We start from the raw sequence: 9084 nt of genomic DNA on the forward strand, positions 1-9084 counted from the left end.
TCACAAAGTGATTTATGTAGTGGCACTTGGATACCATCGAAGTATGTGTCGCAATGTTTTGACTGCACGTGCCCCCTTTCCACATGAGGGAGAGAGTAGGGGAATCAAACCCCTTTATACTTGAAGTGACTACACCAAGCGAACACCAAGCTCTCTTTGGAAGAAGGGGAGTTGAATCTCTCTTTGGAAGAAGCGGACACCAAGCTCTCTGTGGAAGAAGGGGAGTTGAATCTCTCTACCAAAACCATGGGAGAGTGCCAACTCCCCCCTCCCACACTATGATTAATACAAATCAAGAAAAAAAATCAAACAAAAATTAAAGATTTAATTTTTTGCTCTAAGAAAAACTTGGGTTCAACCTCTTACCAAGCACCTTGAAATTCCTGATACTAACATCTAGTTAGTAGTCACAAATTATAGTACACATGAATGAGTGAACTTAGCAAAAAGTAGCAACAACACAAGCATCACATATATGTGTTTAAAAGTACTTCCCTTCATAGATATCCTTAAATGAAATACATGTTGAAGATACCTCCAAAACTGTAATGCTGCAATGTACTTTGCTTCATTACCATAAGATTATCAACACATATACTTTTCTTCACCATCAAAAGATTGCCAATGCAACCATGTGCCTTTTCTATTCCATATTGGTGGTTGAGATGGGGACCCAAAACTACTAGCTATTGCCAAGTGTGGTTGCAAGCTGCTTCGTGCACATGAGTGATGGAGAGAGTTTATGACCTTAAAACTCAAATTACACCCAAAATGGCCATAAATGTTTATGAATCTAAAACTCAAATTACACAATAACTAGATGACCACAAAATTTATTTGATATTTCTTGGTAGCATGTATGATGTATACATAGCAACTTTCAACCTGCAAAGAAAAACAAGATTATTAATTTAATACTAATGCATAAGGACAACACATTAAAACTATTATAGATTTGTATTTTACTCTATGCGCTTCAAATTACCTTATCTATCTTTTACATAGTCATTGAAGATCTTATAGTCATTGGGATCAAGTTGATATTTCTTTGATATTGGATCATATCTCAAATTTGCTAGAGCAATTATAGATTCCAAGGACACTAATTGATTATCAACAAGATCATATGTGTAGCATCTACTTCCTTTGGTTTTTTGATACCATGCTAGATGAATCTCCATATTTGGAGGACGATCTAGAAGATCAAAAGGGCCCTTGCCTCTTTCATACCATTTACTAGCTTCATTCTCATACTCATTACTCTTTCGAGGTACCATATGCCTTTCTTGACCCCTTGACTAGTATTTGCAACCTTGCCTTTTCTTTTGAGCTTTGTATTATCTCTAAGCATAATATCTTCAAATAAAAATGCACACTCATATCCTATTCCAAGGCAAGTACTGGTTTGAGGTTTTGACTTCATCTCAAATGAGAAATATACTCCACTTTTTACCCTTGTTAATCTATCCTTTGATAACGTTGGATTTCCATTCTCACAAGTGTGCTCTTACACAAAGTCTTCCCATCAACTTCCACAAAAGGTGATATTTGGCTCACCACATTCTCCTCATTGTCAACTATAGAATCCATGACATGGCGAAGCTCACTTTGTGCAATTGTATCCTCTTCATCGACATCCAATAATGTATCCATGATTACATCTCCAACAAAATCATCCAATGAAACTTCTTCTTCTTCTTCAAGATTGTCATGTGCATTGTTTTCAAGATGCTTTAAGATATCTTTCTCTTCCCATGAGGCATCCCATGAAGCTTCACCTTCCATATCAAGCTTGCGACACATGACCTTTGCTTCTGCTAAACCCTTCTTTAATGCATACACAATTTTCTCATCAGTACTCACAACCGTGTAGTCATTTAAATTTGCCAAAGGAATGCTAGGCATATGATTCATATCAACCCATATGTTTTATTGCTTTGAGTGAGCTGCTGGAAAACTTAGATTTGAACCTGCTTGAAACTCTGAAATTCTATTCAATGCTCTGGCTACTCAACAAGTCACAACCATCATAACACCTCTCATTGCTAACCATTCCACCTACTTTACTAAAGAAATTCTCACAAGCATCAGATTTCGTAGAAGATAAAGGAACTACCAAGTGACTATATCTGCTGAAGATCTTTATGAGAAGAACCACAAAGTGACATGACAATTGGATGTCCATGAAAGTTTCTCTACTAATGAAGTTCTGCTTGAGCGTATATGCATCATGCTTGGTGATCCACATGCACCAAATCCTAATAAAACATCATAAATCAACTAATTAATAAGACATAATGGTGCTACCATAGCAACAACATGAACATACAATATTAGTTAATTATTTATATATGTTCAATAGATAACATGAATTCTGTACCTAAAAAAGAAGGATATTGTTCTGACAGCTTTCACATGCTCAAACAAGTTGAGTGTAGGAGATAGAAAAATATCAATGTATGCTACCACAATTGAGAGATACACCTTTGTACCAAGTGTTTGCTCTTGACGATGATTGGATCCCATCTGCAAGAGCTCTAAACAATTTTGAACTTTACGTTCGGCTATCCTCTGTGCTGATCTCCAATATTTTCTATCTTTTCTCTCTATATCTCCTTCTTGCAAACCATGATCATCAACCTTGAAACTTTGATATAACAAGGCTACATGATTTAAGGTGACAAGATAATTACCAGGCACTAATCTTTTAGATGCATTATCTAGAGGATTAATCATCTTCTTTCCATTATGTATATAATCTTGGTCATGTAATCCAATGATGCTTCCATCGTCTTCCATAGAAGCTGTGAAGAATGGCCAACTTTTCCAAGGAATTGAGTATCGAACACCTGTAAGAGAGCTATAATCTTCAACCATAAGCTTTCTTCGCCTTGAATCTCCATCAGAATCATGACCAAGTATTGGTCCAATCACATCCTTCGCATACATATTCCAATGCAAGTTGACTTATTTCCATTGCTCCTTGATGGATATAGAGTCAAACCTATTACAAGTTAGCTGTATAAGAAGAACTAACTTTGGCAAGCATTCAGCAAGAGGATTTGAAATCAATACTCTTGCATAGTGGGCAATCACATTATGCTCAAATGCATCAAAAATTCTATGATAACCATTTTCACCATCTCCAACAAGTACTACAAAATTTGAAATGCATGTGTGATCTATCTTCTTTCCACAAAAACCAACAAGTTGGTCATCTCTTGCTATCCACCTCACTATCCTCTTGATCATAGTCTCATCTTCAGCAACAATGACAGGTATACTTCTCATGCGAAGCCCATTTTTCAACATATGGTGCTTATATGTTTCTGCCACATGCTTGAATACATCCTCTCTCAATCCAGTCCTATAACAAAGAGCTTTTCTCATAGCCCTAGACGTAGTTGAAAGATGTGGACCTTGAAGATTCATGATGAGAAAGTTATGCAATCTTGTACCTCCCCAAATCTTGACAACTTCAAATAGATTTTTTGCTGTATCAGAATATCACTTTCCTAGATCCACTCTTCTGTCAAGAATTGCGTGATGGGGGGATGGGCTTGAGCTGCTATGCCAAACACAGAATATCACTTTCCTTGATCCACTCTTCTGTCAAGAATTGCATGAAGGGGGGATGGGCTTGAGTTGTTGTGCCAAACACACATTATATACACAAGAGGCAGCTCACTCAAGAACACAAGAAGAGAGATGGAGGCCAAGACGTTTTCTTGCTAGTTTCTTCTTCTTCTTCCACATACTATACAATGTACACTAAGTATAGATAAGATACAACATAAAGGAAAGTTGCCTTCTGAGTCAAATAGTGCATAACCGACTACACTAATTGACTGGCGTTATATCTTTGCCAGCTGTAGGTAGGTGTAACAAACTAAATATAATAAGTGATAAGAAAGTGGCCCTGTGAGTATCATAATGACCACCAACGTGCTAAGTGTAGACGTGCGGACTCATCTAGCCAGGTGGTCCATCATCAATGTGTCTGCACGTGTTGAGCTTGCCATCTCAACACTCCCCCTCAAGATCAATTCTATCTTTGCGACTCCAAGTAAGCTTCAGAACTTTTGAAGCTTCTCTGCACCCAATGCTTTTGTGAAAATGTCAGCTATTCGATCTTGTGTGCTGACATATACCAAGTCAATCTCTCATGCAAGTACCTTCTCTCTCACAAAGTGGTAGTACACCTCAATGTGTTTTGTCCTAGCATGGAACACTGGATTCCTAGCTAGTTGTATGCTGCTCATGTTGTCACAATGAATGACAATCGGAACATCTCCATGCATGTCCAAATCACCTAATAACTTTTGCAGTCATACCACCTCACATGCTGCCATAGCAGCACCTCTATACTCAGCCTCTGCACTCGATAAAGCAAAGGTAGGTTGCTTTTTGCTGCTCCATGTAACTGCTGCACTACCAAGAGAAAACATGAATCCACTTGTAGATCTTTTATCTGACATGCTACCAACCCAATCTGCATATGTGTATCCAAAGACCTATATGTCCTTACCTGCCTCACAAAAAAGTCCATAATGTAAAGTGGACTTCACATACCTCAATATAAGTCTAACTGCATCCAAATGAGGCTTTCTAGGCATCTGCATAAACTGACTGACAAGGCCAACATCATAGTCAAGTCTGGCCTTGTGATAGTCATGTAAATCAAACTCCCTACTATCCTCCTAAACATAGTAGGGTCTTCTATCTCATCCCCAACGTCAGCACTCAACTTCACATTTTGCTCCAATGGTGCTAAAAGAGGCTTATATGCTGTCATACCATACTTGGATAACATATCCAAGCCATACTGCCATTGGGACAGCCATATACCATCATCACATCTGATCACCTCAATACCAATAAAGTATCTCGGCTCACCCAAATCTTTCATCTCAAACTTCTTCTTCAAGAAGTCCTTAACTTCAGCAATCCCATTATCATTGTCACCTGTAATAATCAAGTCATCCACATAGATGACTATGATGACCAAATCTGCATCTCCCTTTCTCACATAAAGTGAGTGATCAGCATCAAAAATAAAAAATCCAATATTGACAAGATACTCTCCAATCTTGTCAGACCATGCTCTAGGTGCTTGCTTTAGCCCATAGAGCGCCTTCTTTAACCTGCACACATATGTGGGATGCTCTAAATCCTCATAACCTGCTGGCTACTCCATATATACTTCTTCTTGCAATTCACCATGCAAGAAGGCATTCTTAACATCCATTTGCTGCAAACTCCAACCTTTGGCTGCTGGCAAGGCAATCATACACCTAACAGTTGCCATCCTAGCAACTGGACTGAATGTCTCTTCATAATCTATGCCATATGTTTGAGCATAGCCTTTTGCAACCAGCCTAGCCTGATACCTGCGAACTGAACCGTTTGCATTATGCTTGACTTTGTAAACCCACTTACAACCAATAGCTTTCTTACCCTTAGGAAAGGGTACCAAATCCCAAGTCTTATTGGCTTCTAATGCAGCCATCTCCTCATCCATCGCTGCATCCCAATGAGCATGACACCAATAACATTATCAAAACAAGTGGGCTCAACATTTTCAACTAGCTTCACCATATAAGCATAATGTGAGCTGCATAACCTTCAAAAGTAAATCTTTTAATAGGGTATCTGACCCTGCTAGATCTACGTACCATCGGATCACTCAATGGAGCCTTTACATTACTATGAGCTCTTCGTACACCTAGTGTCTAGATTGAAGGAATGCCAAGCTCATCATCCAAACTCTCCGAACCACTAGAATCTCCATCAAATCCCAAATGACTAGTAGATACATCATTACCATCCAACACTTTCTTCTTTCCTTTGTCCTTCCCTGCAACACTTATAGATCCACCTGAAGATGTGGGGCTACTCCTTAGTCTCCCAGACCAAGGGCTCAATGTAGGTGTAGTACTAGATGATGTTTCTGGTCCACTAAGACTTAGTGATTCTTGTTTATCTTTCTGCATATAGCTATCCTGATCATTATGATCATCCAAAACATCACCAGTAGGTCTATACCAACTTCCCATCTCATAAAAGATAACATCCCTGCTCACTCTAAACTCACCTTTGATAGGGTTGTAACAACGATACCCTTTCTGCTCTAAAGAGTATCCAATAAAAACATATTTTTCTACCTTTGGATCAAGCTTCTTTCGTAGCTCATCTGGCACATGAACGTATGCAACACAGCCAAATACCTTCAAGTGCGATACATCAGGCCTCTTTCCAGTAAAGCATTCTTCAGGAGTCATCCCATGAACTGCAGCTGTGGGAGTTCTGTTCATAATGTAGACAGCAGTATGGATAGCCTCAGACCAAAAATATTTGGGCATATTCTTTTCAGCCTTTAATGCATGTGCAACTTCTGCAATATGCATGTTTTTTCTTTCTGCAATATCATTTTGCTATAGGGTATATTGGCAAGTAAATCGCCTCTTTATCCCATGAGTCCTCATCAAGAAGCCATTGAACTCATTAGAGAGGTGCTCTCCCCCTCCATTTGATCTCAAGCACTTCACTTTTAAGCATGTTTCTGTTTCAACAGCTGCCTTGAAAGATTTGAAGTGCTCAAATACATCACTCTTTTCCTTCATGAAGTATACCCATAGCTTCCTTAAATAGTCATCAATAAATGTGACAAAGTATTTGCTGCCACCAAGAGATACATTCTGTGTAGGCCCCTAAACATCTGTATGTACTACATCAAGTATATTTTTGCTCACTTCTCTATCGTGCAAGAAGGGTTGTCTTGCCTGCTTACAATACTAGCATGCTTCACAGACTTTATGCAATTCTGCAACTCTAAAAGAAGGCAACCCTGTAACCATTCTCCTGGACTGCATTAATTTCAGTCTTTGCACATTTACATGTCCAATACATTTATACCATATTTCAATATCTACAACTACTCCTTTTCCTTTAGCATACATAGCAACATCCATTGCAAGAATTCCAGCATCTAAAGTGAACATTCGGCCAACTCTACTTCCTTTTGCGACCAACTTGCACTTATCATTAAAGTGTTCTACAAAACAAACTTTTGCATTGAATCGAACCTGCAACCCCTGCTCTACCATTTGGCCCATAGACACTAGATTCTTTGTAATTGATGGTACATGTAATACATCTGTCAGACTCTTTGTCTACCCATCATACAAGGACAAGGGAACCTTTTCAATGTGTGAAATTGGGTGGTATGAATCATCACCTGCCTGCACATAACCTGGGTGTCTTCATTTTGTCGTGAAGATGATGCATAGTTTCCTTGCTGCAATTTACCACTGCGAATATCATCCTTCTTAGCATAACAATTGGCTGCAATATGTCCTGTTTTGCCACAATAATGGCAAATAATAGCAAAAGTTCTAGAGCCTCTATTCTACCATCCACCTCTTCCTCTAGAGCTCCCCCTGCCTCTAAAGTTTCCTTTGCCTCCGGAAACCTACATTTCACCAAACTGTTGATTGAACCTGTTTTGTTAGTTATCACCAGCACGTCCCATACCACAGCCTCTCAAAGAGGATATACCATGTCCCCTTCCTAAACTCGAGTAAAATGCTTGGACCTATTCACTATTTCTTTTAGATGAATCACCCTGCATATTGATCTCTTCAACAATCATGAGAGAGATCAACTCATCAAAATCTGGAAATGGCTTCCATACATATACTGAAGTAACAAATGATTTCCATGCCTTCTCATTGTTAAGGCCACTCAGAGTGGATGAAACAAAATCATCATCATCCGACATTGCATCAATCGCTGCTAAAGCATCTGCAATGCTCCTCACCTTCAACACATACTCATTGACAGACATTTTCCCTTTCTTCAAGGCATTCAACTCTTGCTTGAGTTGAATCTTTCGTGCCTTTGTATTTAGTGAAAATATGCTCTCAAAAATTGTCCAAGCTGCATGTGAAGTTTCTGCATTCCTGATATGTCCCACGCAGTATTATCAATGACTATAGATAACCAGTACATCACCTTTTTGTCTTTCGCATTCCATTCTTTCCATGCTTTTAATTCATTTGCAGTCAGAGGGATACCCAGCTCTGGCTTCTTTTCTTCACCTGAAACAAACTCATAAAGGCCCTTTCCAATGAGAAAGTTTGTCACACGGAACTTCCATGAAGGGTAGTTGTTCTTGTCGAGCTTCTCAATAATGGGATTTTCACTGTTCTCTACCATTATCACAAACAAGGATACAACATAGCAAGCTAGTCTTCTGCAATCTTTCACAACACGTGTATAACAATACACCAAGCAACATTTTTCACTAATTGCTCAATAGTACATGTAATCTGCAACCTTTTTGCAGATAAACCTTATGTTTTCTTCTTGCAAACACCTCAAAAATTACAGATTCACAATCTGTAACCTATGCACCCACTTTTGGTCAATACAGCTGGAATCATGGTGTACCCTGAAACTATTGTCCGTAACCTTGTGGCTCTAAAACGGGGCCTGAAACGGCCTCAGATGCCCAAAACAACTGCACGAAATCCCTTAAGGTTTAATTTGCAAAATATACAGTGATCTACTCGCACACCAAATCTCACAGCAATCTGAGATTTTTGCTCGACCTTGCTTCTGGTGCCTCCACAGGCACTATCCAAGAGAGAGACGGGAAGAATGGGAGAGCTTCTTACCCGTTGCTTGCTTGCTCAAACCTTGCTTCTTTTCCTTTACTTCAGCCTTCAAAATCAGCCTCTCTCAGTGGCTCGACTCTAATATCATGTCAAGAATCGCGTGATGGGGGGATGTGCTTAAGCTGCTGCGCCAAACACACACTATATACACAAGAGGAAGCTCACTCAAGAACACAAGAAGAGAGATGGAGGCCAAAACGTTTTCTTGCTAGTTTCTTCTTCTTCTTCCACACACTATACAATGTACACAAAGTATAGATAAGATACAACATAAAGAAAAGTTGCCTTCTAAGTCAAACAGTGCATAACCGACTACACTAATCAACTGGCATTATATCTTTGCCAATTGTAGGTAGATGTAACAAACTAAATATGATAAGTGATAAGTCAATGGCCATGTGAGTAT

At 39.0% G+C, this 9084-nt stretch overlaps 1 pseudogene; it reads right to left on the reverse strand.

Moving 5' to 3' along the window:
* Nucleotides 1-986: 986 nt before the first annotated feature.
* LOC148017961 (uncharacterized) lies at nt 987-2248 on the reverse strand (annotated as a pseudogene).
* Nucleotides 2249-9084: the final 6836 nt, after the last annotated feature.

This window comes from Lygodium microphyllum, chromosome 21 (assembly GCF_053477565.2).
Source record: "Lygodium microphyllum isolate KBCC chromosome 21, Lygodium_microphyllum_v1.1.10, whole genome shotgun sequence".
In the NCBI taxonomy this organism is placed as follows: Eukaryota; Viridiplantae; Streptophyta; class Polypodiopsida; order Schizaeales; family Lygodiaceae; genus Lygodium; species Lygodium microphyllum.